General features: G+C 34.0%; 1 protein-coding gene across 5 annotated transcripts in view; it reads left to right on the top strand.

Moving 5' to 3' along the window:
• Positions 1-14,541, top strand: part of HDAC6 (histone deacetylase 6) — a 143,076-nt gene that overhangs the window by 23,652 nt on the left and 104,883 nt on the right. Inside the window, exons 1-2 of one of the 5 annotated variants that reach the window (XM_069830967.1) lie at positions 13,963-14,027; positions 14,285-14,446. The exons of 2 other annotated variants lie outside the window; for them this stretch is intronic. The gene's annotated coding sequence lies outside the window, so the exon portion shown is untranslated. Of the gene's footprint in view, positions 1-8,701; positions 8,851-13,962; positions 14,028-14,069; positions 14,447-14,541 lie in introns of those variants that run through there. 2 more of the 5 variants (XM_069830966.1, XM_069830965.1) reach the window with 2 other exon arrangements.

Here is a 14,541-nt window from a genome sequence, read left to right as displayed (position 1 = left end):
AGACAATTATTCTGTTTGAATCGTATCTCAAACTCTGAAAATCAAGTTGCACAACAGATCTAATGATAGTCTCTTAATTTTCTTTACTTGACTCAGATTATGGCTTCTAACCGTCATTCATAAGGTGTAAGACCATCAGGAATAATGGCCACGTCTGTCATCACATGTGAAAGTTGTTTTATAATATCGGGTCCTAAATCATCAGTCAGCAAAGAGTAGCCAAGAGTGAACGCGTGGTTCGTATTGCAGAATCAGCACAGAGAGAGCGATGCTATAAGCCAAAGTAATACAGGATTGTCGGGCAATAGGAATAACAGAAGACGGAAGTAAAATGGGTGTGGACTTATATGAGTATAGAGCAAGAATTGGAAGGTTCAGCAGAAGAAGAATTAAAGAAGAGAAAAATCGGGAGAAAGGTAAGAAGAAAGAATTAAAATGAGTGATTTGGGGTAGCCATATTGATGTTATTAATAATGGGAGAAATTGAAGTAAATCTGGGACCAAGCATGAAGAATGAAGAGATGAGAAAAATAATTAAAGAAGAAATGAAATTAGGGTTTATAAAAATCAATCAGGAAATAAAACTATAGCTACAGGATTTCAGTCAGATAATTATGTATTTTAAGACAAACATGGAGAAAAACAACAAAGGAATCAAATAGCTACAACAGTTAAATAACCAGTTGGAAGAGAAAATTAGTGATTTAAGATAGACAGAGGAAGAAAAATTTGTTAATTTTCGGTCTAAATGAGGACGAAAAAGATTATGGAGATGAAACTTACAATGCAGTCTGAAGTGTGTTTTAGGAGTTTTTCGAAGTAGGTGTAGGTGACCACATAGAAGAAGTTATAGAGTGGATAAGGGATAATTTCGGCCAATTTTAATTAAATTTTAAAATTTAAGAATGAAAGAAATGATTATGAACAGAGTGAAAAATGCGAGAGGAACAAAATTACGTTTTGAAAATGATCTTAGTTACAAAAAAGAAAACTATTGTTACTAAATATCTGAAAACAGCGAGAAACAAAGGATATTTTGCAATCATGAGTAAGGACAAATTGAAAATTAATGACAAAGTTTACGATCTCAAATACTGTGAAAAGAATTGTGACAAACCAGAGCTTTGGACTGAAATCGAGTGAAGCAAGGTGAATCTAAGTAAACAATGCAATGAACGTGAAAATATGCTTAGGTCAACAGAAGGAAGGTAACATGCTAGAAAGAAAGAAATGCAAACGACACTAAATTCCAACAACATTGAGATGAGAGAAGATTTACAATGGGGTTACTTAAAACCGATTGTGGGAAAGAAGCAGTTGACTAAAATAAATTGAGAAAAAAAAAAAACAAAGCAAATGGCAGATAGCAGATACACTAACAAAAGAGTAGGGAAACAGCTAGAAGTGCCTGAGGGCAGGAGAATAGACAAGAAATCAGAGGACACCAGGACAATGCAAACCTCAGCACTATGTAAGCCGAACGCATGGTCGAGAATAATGTGAAAATCAGCATGTAAACAAAAGATAACGTAAGAATCAAGTAGAGTCATTGATCTAACCCAACTATGCAGCAACATACGGGGCAAGAAAACAAGTGATGATCCAAATAGCTATAACTTAAAATCAAGTAGCACACGGGAAAATAAAGTAAGGGCTAGTGAAAGTGATTCTATGAGTGAAAAGAGGTTAGTCAAAGAGTCGAAAAAAAATGCAAAGATATAATGGGATAGAGAATGTAGAAGATTCAAATCCAATTACTGTTAAAGATTTTGAGAATTTTATAAATATGATGGAAGAAAGATTCGAGGAATTATGTAAAATGTTAAATGAGTCGATAGGAAAGAGTAAAGGAGAGAACAGTATAAGGATGGAATGAATTAGGATAGCAAATCATTGTACAAGGAAGACATGTGAGTGATGTGCAAACAATGAACAGTGAAAATAAGCGGTCAGTGTGGAGGAGGTGACGAACTAGGATAACAAATTACAGAATAAAAAACAAGTGAGATAAATAAGTGCAAGAAACGAATAAGTGAAATTAGAGAGCAGTGGATTAATGTAAGAAATATATCTAACAACGAACCTAATTATACAGGAATAAAGCAATGGCTAGTGATTAGTAGTAAGTAAAATGAGATTGAGGTAAGTAAGCTTGTAAAAAAAGGATCAAGAAAAGAATAGTGGAAGTGACAATTTTGAGTAGGTACAGTAAATTAAAATTAGTTTAGAAATGAAAGTGAAAGTAGAAGAAATTAGTTGGGAGTGGATATAAAAAGGTTGGAAAATAGTGAAGAAAAACGAACTGTTACAGTGCAAAGTAATGACTAGTGATAAGAATTATAGGGAAATTAGAGGAATGAATACACAGAATAGTAAAATAAATAGATTAAAGTTACTAGATGTTAATGAAAAATAGAATTGAAAAGAAATATTACTTAGGAGAGAAATAGGATATAATTTTATGATTGGTATAAAGCAGTGACTAGACTTAAAAACTATTTTTCAAGGACAGGAAGGCATAAATGTGACATTTGGGTAATAAGAGAGAATAAAGATAGTAGTTATGAAATTTAGATATAATAGTGCGTTCTGCAAGAAAATATTTATTTATTAAATGTAATTGTGGCACTGTATGCAAAATTATGAGTCCACATTACACGAATGTATTGCTGACATGAAATATACATACCTACACATATCAGGTCCTTAATGTTTGTGGAAACCATCCTATATGTTAGAGAGAATTCAGTAATTGCCACTAATTGTGTTTCTTATTAGGTTGATGCATAAGTTCGTAGTGTTTTTGTTCATCACTGCTTTGTTAGGAGATTGTTTATCATTTGTTTGTTATTTGGAGTGTTGTGCTTGTAAATATGCCTTGAAGTTTGCAGATTGAGCATTATAAAAAAAAATTGTGACTTAATGCTTCTATTCATGCGATTTATTTATTCTACCAACAACAGGAATAAGTCCCAATTACAGTTGCATATTATGTCAAATTGTGCTGTATAATCTTACATATGTATGTATATACATAATTCTATACAAATCTACATGCTTTGACTGATATTTGCCAGGAGAATCTTCATAACCAGGAGAAAAACATAGGCTAGCCTACATTAAAATTGGCCAAATGGACATTAAATTATTGAAAACAATAAAAATTAGAAAGAAATACGATTAACCATGCATGTATAATACTGTATTAAAAATGCCCTATTCTACAGTCAGTTGTCTTTTATTTCTGTTATACAGTATTCAACATCGACTTTCATGGAGCAATGCGGAAAAAATAACACAAAATTAAATAACATTGTTGATACAGTATGAAAGGCAAAATGTAGAAATTCCATGCAGTAAGTAGCAATGACACAGTCTAGTACCATATTTTGAGTTTCTCTATACAGTTGTAGGTAGTGAGCAGGCTGTGATGGAGCAATGCGGAAAAAATAACACAAAATTAAATAACATTGTTGATACAGTATGAAAGGCAAAATGTAGAAATTCCATGCAGTAAGTAGCAATGACACAGTCTAGTACCATATTTTGAGTTTCTCTATACAGTTGTAGGTAGTGAGCAGGCTGTGATTTATCCAACTGTATTCTTGAAACCACAAGGAATGCCACTGCGTACTTAATATTGAATCACCAGTAATGCTATTATGAAATGCTGACCCACCAAAATTATGTAATGGAACAAGAGTTGGTGTGAAATAACTCATGCAAAATGTAATAGAAGCAACGATATTAACAGGTAAAACGATATATCTCATATATTTCTATGATATTGTCCGCGCAACTTATCTAGGCACCTGGGTTCCCTAGTGCTCTCTCGTTGCCCCGTAGCTATCTGCTGGCTCCTGACCGTCGCTGCAGCAGTTGTACGTATAGTTACAAAAACATCATTCGGTATTTAATTTCAGTGCATTCCATTGGATATGGTAGGTGAAAGTATGTGGTTTCATAAAATAACAAACATAAATAAATTACATTTTTCTTCTTCTGTGTGCAATACAGTATGATCACAACTCCAATTATTACAATATTTGTATCTGGCCGTGAGCTACTGATGGTAAGCGATGCATGAAGTCTTTCAACTAGAAGCTCAGGTCTGTATTTTTTGGGTTTCCAGAAAGTTCACTTTCACATACAGTCATTATCAATATTCTTCTTCTTCCTCCTCCTCCTCTTCCCTTCTTCATGATCATCATCATCATCATCATAGCCATCACCGCTGGTGTCGTCTAGACGTATTATAAAATCCATAAATTATTAGGAAAAACACTTAAAGCAAGTAAAGAGATACGTTTCCAAATAAATCCCGAAAAGACAAAGTATATGATTATGTCTCGTGACTAGAACATAGTACGAAATGGAAATATAAAAATTGGAAATTTATCCGTTGAAGAGGTGGAAAAATTCAAATACAGCAACAGTAACAAATGTAAATCACACTCGGAGGAAATTAAATGCAGAATAAATAAGAAATAGGAGAAATGTCTGCTTTTATTAGATCGAGAAGCTTTTGTCATCCAGTCAGCTCTCAAAAAAGCTGAAAGTCAGAATTTATAAAACAGTATCGGTTGTTCTGTATGGTTGTGAAACTTGGACTCTCACTTTGGAAGTGAAACAGAGGTTAAGGGTGTTTGAGAATAAGGTGCTTAGGAAAATATTTGGGGCTAACAGGGGTGAAGTTACAGGAGAATAGAGAAAGTTACACAACGCAGAACTGGACGCATTTTGTTCTTCGCCTGACATAATTAGAAACATTAAATCCAGATGTTTGAGATGGGCAGGGCATGTAGCACGTATGGGCGAATCCAGAAATGTATATAGACTGTTAATTGGGATGCTGGAGGGAAAAAGACCTTGGGGAAGCCGAGACATTGATGGAAGGGTAATATTAAAATGGATTTGAAGGAGGTAGGATATGATTACTGTAGAGACTGGATTAATCTTGCTCAGGATAGGAACTGTTGGTGGGCTTATGTGAGGGCGGCAATGAACCTCCGGATTTCTTAAAAGTCGTAAGTAATTTCTCTTTTGCCTCTTGATCGCAACAAGCAACCACTGACATTATTATCTCCCTCTCCTTACTGTGTACACAATATTAAAATTAAATTATGGTTTGTTTAACGACGCTCACAACAGCAGAGGTTATATCAGCGTTGTCAGTGTGCCGGAATTTTGTCCTGCAGGAGTTCTTTTACATGCTAGTAAATCTACTGACATGAGGTTGTCGCATTTATACACACTTAAATGCCATCGACCTCGGCCGTGATCAAATTACTACCGGCCATTGCATAAATATGTCTTCACAGAATGCAAAATTACTGTAAGTACAGATCACACTAAGGAAGCAAATGTATTTTACCCGCCTCGTAGACCATCCTTCCCTCTCCTGCCGCGCTACCTCTAGAAGTGACCCCTCTACACCCCACACCTCTCTTTTAGCTGCACAGGTAAGTTTCGCGGACAGTACACACTAATATGCTTTTCGATTTTAAGCAGCTGCAATTTCTAGTGCGACTAGCATGTCTAAGGACCATATTAAAATAAAACTCAAGGACAGTCATTCAAAATTGCTGCCATTAAAAACCCCGTGTTTTTCAAATTGTCAACTATATAGCTTCCTCTTGAGTGGACACACCTAAATATTTGTATACATAGGTTATTTGTGGAAAAGAAGGGGGAAAAGAAATTTGTATGCATATGAAAAATAAATTCAGTGATACTTTTGCCTTGTTGCTAATGTGGTATGTGAATGTATGTGCGTAAGTCCACTGAAAATAACAGTGTATTAATTCTAAAATATAACTTACATCTCTCAAAATATTGTTGTTCATGTCTGAATATGTTTATTGCGAAATTATATATGTATAATCCTATCACCAATGATGTAGTATGTATGTATGTATGTATGTATGTATGTATGTATGTATGTATGTTAAGCCTAAAGGAAAGGACAATCTGTTAATTTTTAAAATACATGTTTCTTAAAATATTCTTTACATTCAAAAATGATTTATTACAAGATTATACTGTATCACATAGATAAAATAAAAATGATATAATTAATATATTCTATATTTGTAAGATGCCATTTTTCAAGTCATATTTAAAAAACGTACAGCAGTTAAGGGGTGAAAAATCCTCCAATTTATATTATATATTTTTTTTATTTACATATTGATTCTTTGATACAATTGATAAAGAGATTAATTTTAACTCACCTAGACATCCTAAGGGGTTCAGACTGGGAATAAGAGAATTTCCTATTTATCTTCAGCTGTCTTTGAACATCAAGCAAAAGCACACATAGACAGAAAATTACATGAAATGCATCTCAGCACAGTTTTATATCAATGTAGAATATTGAGTCAATGCTAAACGGATGTAAAGGGACCAAGGGGTATGTTTTTGTTTAGCTAAACTTCATAATAATGCTAGTTAAAAACAAAAACAGTTGAATGTAAGGCACATGACATTTTTTTTTTCTTTTCGGTGCCTGATCTTCAGCTGTTTTAAATTGAGTTAATCCTGGCAGGCATTTTGGCTAAGAAGACCATTTATGAAAATATTCAACAAAAAAAGGTCTTGGGCATAAATGGGTTAATTCATGTAAGTGATGCTATGTAAAGATTCATCTTCAGGGACGAGGAAAGTATAATAAAAACAATTTTATTCATCTTGGTTTTCTATAATTGAGTTGCCAAGATCTCAGTGTAGAAGGAAAAATGAAAACCTGGGCAGCGCTGGGTGCTTTCAGCTTGTACAAAATAAAATGGATAAACTCATTAAGTCTGAGGATAAGGAAAAATATTAAGTCTACATAAAATTACAAATTCATTCATTCATTCATTCATTCATTCATTCATTCATTCATTCATAGTTTCCCGCCCAAGGGTAGGTCTTTCACTGCAAACTCAACATTCTCCAATCTTTCCTATTTTCTGCCTTCTTTTCTGTCTCCACATATGATCCACATCTGTTAATGTCTATCATTTGTTATCTACTTCTGTCATGAACTCTTCTCCTATTCAACATTCCTTTCAATGCTTCCTTCAGTAGGCAGTTTCTTCTCAGCCAGTGACCCAACCAATTCCTCCAATTCCTTTTTCTCTTCCTGATCAGTTTCAGCATCATTCTTTCTTCACCCACACTTTCCAACACAGCTTCATTTCTTATTCTGTCTGTCCATTTCCCACGCTCCACTCTTCTCCATATTCACATTTCAAATGCTTCTAGCCGCTTCTCTTCACTTCATCGTAATGTTCATGTTTCTGCCCCATATAATGCCACACTACACACAAAATACTTCATTAGTCTCTTCCTTAGTTATTTTTCGAGAGGTTCGAAGATGTTCCTTTTTCCATTAAAAGTTTCCTTTGCTTGTATGGAGTTTAACCAAATTTAGGTTTCTTAATGAACCACACTCTGGATTTTATGAGGAATTGATAAAATGATAGATATATTGAACAGAGTTTTCAATAATACGTATTCCGAAGTGATATAATGTTAAAAGTTGTGTAATCAAGATGTGTAGGGTTTTCAAGTTAGACAACCGTGTTGTGAGTTACATAGAGAAACTTATTGATATTGAAATGTTATATTTTAAACTATTAATTCGAGAAAAAAGTTAATGTTAATTTCAAAGATTCCTTGCAACAACATAATTTAGCCCTCTGGTTATATTTATTTTTCTGTTCTTGGGAGTAATATGTTATCACATTTTTGTATTTGTAGCTGATGTCTGACGTGTGCAGAGTACATAATATGTAGTAACTTACATAGCTCATTCCTGCTTCCCTGAAACAACACATTTATAACATTATTTGCTAATTCTTCCGATATATTTTGTCAGTTTCATTTGCTGGAAAGCTTTTGTAGTCTCTGGTTGTTATTTTCCAGAGATAAGGATTATTCCTGTACCTGACTTGTCACGTATTTTTATGGTGTCATAGTTACAGTACTCTCAATGTATGTGTATGATAATATTAGTTTTATACCACGTAGTCACCATAATTCCATATCCGAAACAATAGTGGGCTACCTAGCAAAGTAGCTCAGTAGTAAAACACTGGACTTGCATTTGGAGGTCCCAGGTTCAAATCCCAGGATCAGTCAATCTGAATGGGGATTTTAGGTGCCCTTCATCTTAAAATAATTAGAAATCTAGCTATTTAAGAAAGGTAAATGCCAGATTGGTTCCCGTTTCCACTATAAACCTGTATAGAAAATGTTTTACAAGACATAATTCATACCGATTTGATTGTACATGATTAGCAGATGTGACAATAGCTGGCAACAATCCAGTGTAACAACAATAGTGTCGGCAATTGCGCAACAAGTTCACAGTTTAGAGAGACTATAAATAAAATCAATTAAAACATTAGACAATACAACATAGTATTTTTCGTAGTTAAAGTAGAACATCAGCTGTAATAAATATGCAATCATTATTTATTCATTGGTCACATTACAATGAGTATCACTTCACAGTTAGAACTTGCTCTTGTTTGACCCTGGTTTGTTAACAGTTTTCCATTTTGAATATATCTGGGCAGACTGTTCTGTACAATCTCCTAAATTATGTGATTATAACCTTTGAACATTACGATTTAGATGTCAGCTGTTGAGATAAACTATAATCGTACTGCAGGTTACACTGTGTTAAGTGATATTGATATTATCACTGGTCTAGTGTCGGGTCAAAGATAACGTTAATTAACATACATCATATGTCCACAACATTCAACCTCAATTTCTTATGGTGTAATAGTGAAGTAGCCCTAAAGCATGTGATAACTGAAAAGTGACTGAATAGTATCCAACACGCGATTTGTAAAGGTAAAGTGTGAGAATTGAATAATATAAATGTTGTGTAATGAACAGATGATCAAATTTAAGTGACATCATTGACGACTTGTACTCAGGACTTGAACTTATATGATGCAAGGATAAAATACAATTACTTCTGCTTAACCTCTGAAGCTGTCACTATTCGCCATTTTGGTGCAGAATAATTTGAACGAAACAGTACCATTGATCTCACCCTTCCATCTTTTGCAAATAGAGTTCTATTTTAACACACTCCTTGCACAGAATGCCAAGATTGGGCAACAAAATTATGAAAGGGGTAAACGAAGTAATGAGAAAACATGTTTAAGAGGGCAATATCAAATGGAAAGTGAAATGTTGTGAACATGAAAACAAAGCCACTTAAATAATTATTAGAATGTTTTTATCATTCCATCTGGCTTTCCCCAAAATTTGACCATCATTGTAATTATGGCTAAAATACAGCATTTAAAGTATAGGAAACATGCTTGCAATGATAAAATTTGTTGCACCAGGGTTTATTGTTATGTTGGTTTTTGTTGTACAGTGGTTCGACTATAAGTTAGATTGATTGTTTATCAGTAAAATTGTACTCACATGTGGCTATGGAAGGGGTTAGGATGAAGAATATATTCATTGTTGTTATGGTAGAAGGATATTTGTTTTGTTCAGTTATTTTAAGAAATTCACGTTTTAATGTTATATTCTGTTAATCTTCATTTTAAAATAATACATAATGTAAATAATAAACATTCATATATTTAAGAAAACATACAAGAGAGAAAACCATGTGGTTATTATTGTTAATGTTTTGACCATAGATAAGAAGGGCCTTGCATTATAATAGAGATAACGCTTGTAAAATCAAATTCGTTCCGTACACATTATAATCGACTGAGGCAGGAACACAAATGAAAGTCAACATAATACAGGGTCCAGCAAAATGATCTTTCTGATTAGAAACATAAATAACAAGAACAATATAGATGCTATTCAAAATGTTATTTTATACCATCTTACAGAAGAATGTTTACCATTTTGACATAACTTTGTTTCAAAGATAAAATCATCCAAATGCTTGTCCTCATGAGCTATACACTCCTCAAACAATGACTGTGCGTCCATCTTCCTCAAAAAAGTATGGCTCTATTATTCCAGATTGTGCAACAGCACACCAAACAGTAACACACTTGCTGTGGAGAGGTCGCTGATGCATTTCTCGAAGGTTTTCTGGGGACCAATATGAAGTGTTTTGTTTGTTGATGCAGACCTACAAATGAAAATGAGTTTAGTCATTACTGAGCACAACAGTATTGCCTGGAACATTTTCCAGTATGGTCTCACAAGCATCTTGGTGGTTGAGCTAGTCATATTGCCGTAGTTCCTGAACCACCATAACTTTATAGGCATGGAACTTGAGGTCTGGCACTCCGATCAGATATTTCCAATACCAGAGCATGTTTAATGGCTGAACATCATGGAGATGTGGTAACAGCATGTCTCACTGTTATGATATTCTCGGGAGCCCGAACATTGTGACATCTACCAGATGACTTCTGTTTGAAAGTTGAACCTTTCGTCTGACATTTCTCACCCATATCAGTAGGATTTTCTTATCAGGAATTCTTTCATGTCGATCTATTGTTAAATGGGTACGAAATTGCCACAATGTTGCAAACACAGTCACCATTTTTAAAAATGCTCCACAACAAAATGCAGGATTTCACCTGTCTACACCATGATGGTAACTGAAATGGCGTTGGCTTGTGCTGCTCAAAGATATATGCCACTCAAGCACAACTATCAAGAAACCTCTATGGCGGCTAATTCAAACCGGGGAGATCATTCTGTCAGACCCTGTATAAGCATTTCAACATTTAAATATCAATAATGGCCTCTGAAGATTGTGGAACCAAGGAAATATATTATGTAGATACACTTCATCAGCACAACAACTCCCTGCCCAATTGTTTGATGACCCTGTTTGGTCTGCACACTTGAACACCTACTGCCAACACTGAAATTCTTGCTATAAACATACAATTTTTTTGGATTAAATTCAGTTTCATTAAATTGGATGAGCTGACAAGCAAACATTCTGATTGGAGCAGACAAAAAAGTTAAATTTTTTTCTTTCTCCATGTTAATAATGTCAAAAGAAGTGCTTATACAAATTTTGTCTACTCGTCCACAATTACGAGAGCCGTAAAGAAAATAAGTTTGCCAGGGACAATTAACAGAAAGAAAACACAATTTCATTAGAAAATTTATTGGAACAGACACAGCAATTGAGTTATTTTTCAACATATTCCCTACCGAAATTGAGACATATGTCATATCATGGGATCGACAGAGAGGTGCAGACAGCTGTCAAATGCTGGTTTGGATCCCAGGCGGCTGACTTCTATGAAACAAGGATACAAAAATTGATCCCATGGTATGACAAATGTCTCAATTCCAGTAAGGGTTATGTTGACAAATAGCGTAACAATTGCTGTATCTGTTCCAATAAATCTTTCCATGCAATTGTGCTTTTTTCTGTAAACGACCCCAGAGAAAATCTTTTTTCTGGACGACCTCGTAATTGCGGTCGAGTGGCCAAAATTTGTATAAGCATTTCTTTTGACATTATTAATATGATGGAAGAAAAAATTAACTTTTTTATCTGCTCCCATCAGAATGTTTGCTTGTTAGAGCTTTTTAGTGCTTAATTATTACTTTTGATTGCTTACACATATTGCAATTGCTGGTATTCGCATGCTTATGTTTCAGCATTTTACGTCACCCTCCTGTGCATATCAAATACACATAAATAGTCACATGCAAGAGTGAAAATGTATCTTTGTACAGTGTTGCCATCAATCAATCGATCAGTCAATCAATCAATCAATCAATCAATCAATCTTCTTAATGTATCCAGCTGTTTGCTGACAGCATAAAGTCCACTATAGTCCACTGTAATCTTCTCAATTTTTTGTTTTTCATGAGAAATGAGGAGTATTTTGATCAGTGTTCATTATAGATGCCTGTTGCTAGTAGCCAGAGTTGGGGGTGCAGTCAATATATACTGCAGGGCTGTGTCTTCTGCAACTGGTGCTGATGATTTTAATTTACTTCTTTCGTGGTTTATGGATGGACAGTATAGAAGAATGTGTTCCAGATCTTCATCATGATTCTTGCCATGAAGTATTTAAAAAAAACAGCATAACATGATTTCCTCAGCGTGATAATATGTAACTTAAAATAACGTACAGACCGAGGAACAAAATTTTGGCCACCTGAATTTTCCAAGTTCCAGTTATAACATACTGAGCATGCTCAGTGCTTGTTTCTGGATCTGTACCTTCAGTGAAATAAAGTTTGGTTTCTTCAAGCAATAATGCAATGGAAATCACAGACATTCTCGTGGTAACACTTTATACACCATTGAAATGATTGATGCAAGTCAATGTCCTGTTATAGTTGGCATGTATTTTAGTTTTGTTTCTTGCTCCATTTTCTGAATGTACTTTTTAAAAGCAGTTACACATTTAGAGAACCAAATGGGGAATATTTTCTGCATTGTTTTTTAAACTCCATGTCTTATTGTTTAGGCAAACGTCAGTGTTCTTATATAGATTGTGTAGAATCTTTCCAATTACTTGCCAGTATTTTGCTTAAGACATTATAATATTAATGCCTCTTTTGTGTGTATATTTTAAATTTTACATTTAAAAAGCTGCCCTAAATAAGAGTTCGAATAGATCGGCCTACTAATCAATTCATAAAGAATAATCATTAAAAACAATACTTTCCATTCCTTAGTTTGTAGTAGAATCTACATCATAACATTTTAAGAAATATTATTTTTTAATAGATTTTATTGATCGATTGTAGCTTTATACAGATCTATGAGAAAAGAAATAACATAACAATAAGTAAATAACAGGAAGGAGGTCAGCCAATTTATAGGTCCCTTTGTTACAGAAAAAGAATGTTTTACAAATTTATAAAATGTGTTCATCAGATGAAGTGAATGAATCTGAAGGTCTAGTAGAATGTCCTTTGGAAGACAGCTCTTGATTCCTGTGGGTTGAGTAGATCTTTTCCCGAGAGAAAAGAAAGTTGCTTCTGATGAGACATTGTTAAGGTGTGGGAAGAATGATTTTGCCTGCCTACGGATGAATTCTTATATAGTGTATAATTCCAATTCTCTATGTAGTTGTGAATTTCGGACAAACCATGGTACATTAACAGCAGTTCGTAGTACTTTGTTTTGGAAAGATTGTATTCTTTGAATTTTGTTTGGTGCTGCACCACCCCAGATTGGACATGCGTAAGTGATCAGAGGTCGGTATAACTAAATTTAAGTAATAGTACTTTATAAAGATGACTTTCTGTTAATAAGAGGATAAAGTTTTAAGAAAGAGTCTTGAGTCTTGAATAGACCAGATTAAGTTTAGTGTTGATGTGGTACTTCCAAGATAGTCTTCGATTTAAATGAACTCCCAAGTATTTTTCTGTCTGATCTGGAAGCTTCCATGGGATGTAATATTGTCTAGTATTATTGGGGGTAATGATATAGTATGGGATAAAGTAAAAATCATGGTTTCACATTTACTATGGTTAAGAGATATACACCATTTGTTAAGTCATATGTTATATGATGTTATGTTAATGTTATGTTTTATTTAACGACGCTTGCAACTGCTGAGATTATATCAGCGTCGCCGGTGTGCCGAAATTTTGTCCCGCAAGAGTTCTTTTACATGTCAGTAAATCTATTGACATGGGCATGTTGCATTTAAGCACACTTAAATGCCATTGACCTGGCCTGGTATCGAATCCGCAACCTCGGGCATAGAAGGTCAGTGCTATACCAACTGTGCCAACCAGCCCAACTATATATGTTACGTTATATGTTAAAAATATAAATTTCTATAAAAAAAAATAAAAAAATCAGGAGAAGTGTTTGAATCATTCCTTGTTAATTCCATCTGATCTCAAATCTTCTTAAGTTTGATGTTTAATTGCTCTGTGGTACCTCTTTCCACAAATGTTGTGTCTTACATGCTATCTTATCTTACACTTTATATGTATTTAGATAAGCAGATACGAATCTTTCCTCTGTTTAATTAAGGCTTCAGTTTCATAATTCCATTTCATTAAGCACCTTTTATGCTGCTATTTCTTCCATTATTCAATATGTAAATGTTATTACCCTCTTCCAAACATTTCTGTTAAAACTCATACATTTCTTGTGCAAAGAAGAAAATTGAGTTCATTTTTCTAAATTTGCTTAGTTACTAATTTCAACATTGTTTATTTTGTCTATGTTTGACTCAATTATGATTGTGATAAAGTTGCACTTCTTGTCCCAGTGATGTATTTATTAAACCTTATTGTGATAGGTTGAACATAATTATTGTGCCATAAAACTTTTGTTGTGCATAAAATCTTTCAGAACATTGCCATTTTGAGTTTCTTGGTTGGTACCGAGAGTTTAAATATTGACTGTGCTGTTTTTAAAAAAAGGAAAATAGTGAATATTTCATCGACAGAGCTTCAGTTCATTTTCTTCTGTACTAATGATCTGTTAAGTTATTTCAGTAAACGTTGTCGCAAGGTTTGTATTTACTGAAATCATCACTACTTGTTTTCATTTTGCAGTTTATGTGATAAGTGGAAAATTTGTTTGTTTTCTTTGCAACATAAGATGTG

Source organism: Periplaneta americana, chromosome 7 (genome assembly GCF_040183065.1).
Source record: "Periplaneta americana isolate PAMFEO1 chromosome 7, P.americana_PAMFEO1_priV1, whole genome shotgun sequence".
NCBI lineage: Eukaryota > Metazoa > Arthropoda > Insecta > Blattodea > Blattidae > Periplaneta > Periplaneta americana.
This window is presented reverse-complemented; position numbering and strand designations above follow the sequence as displayed.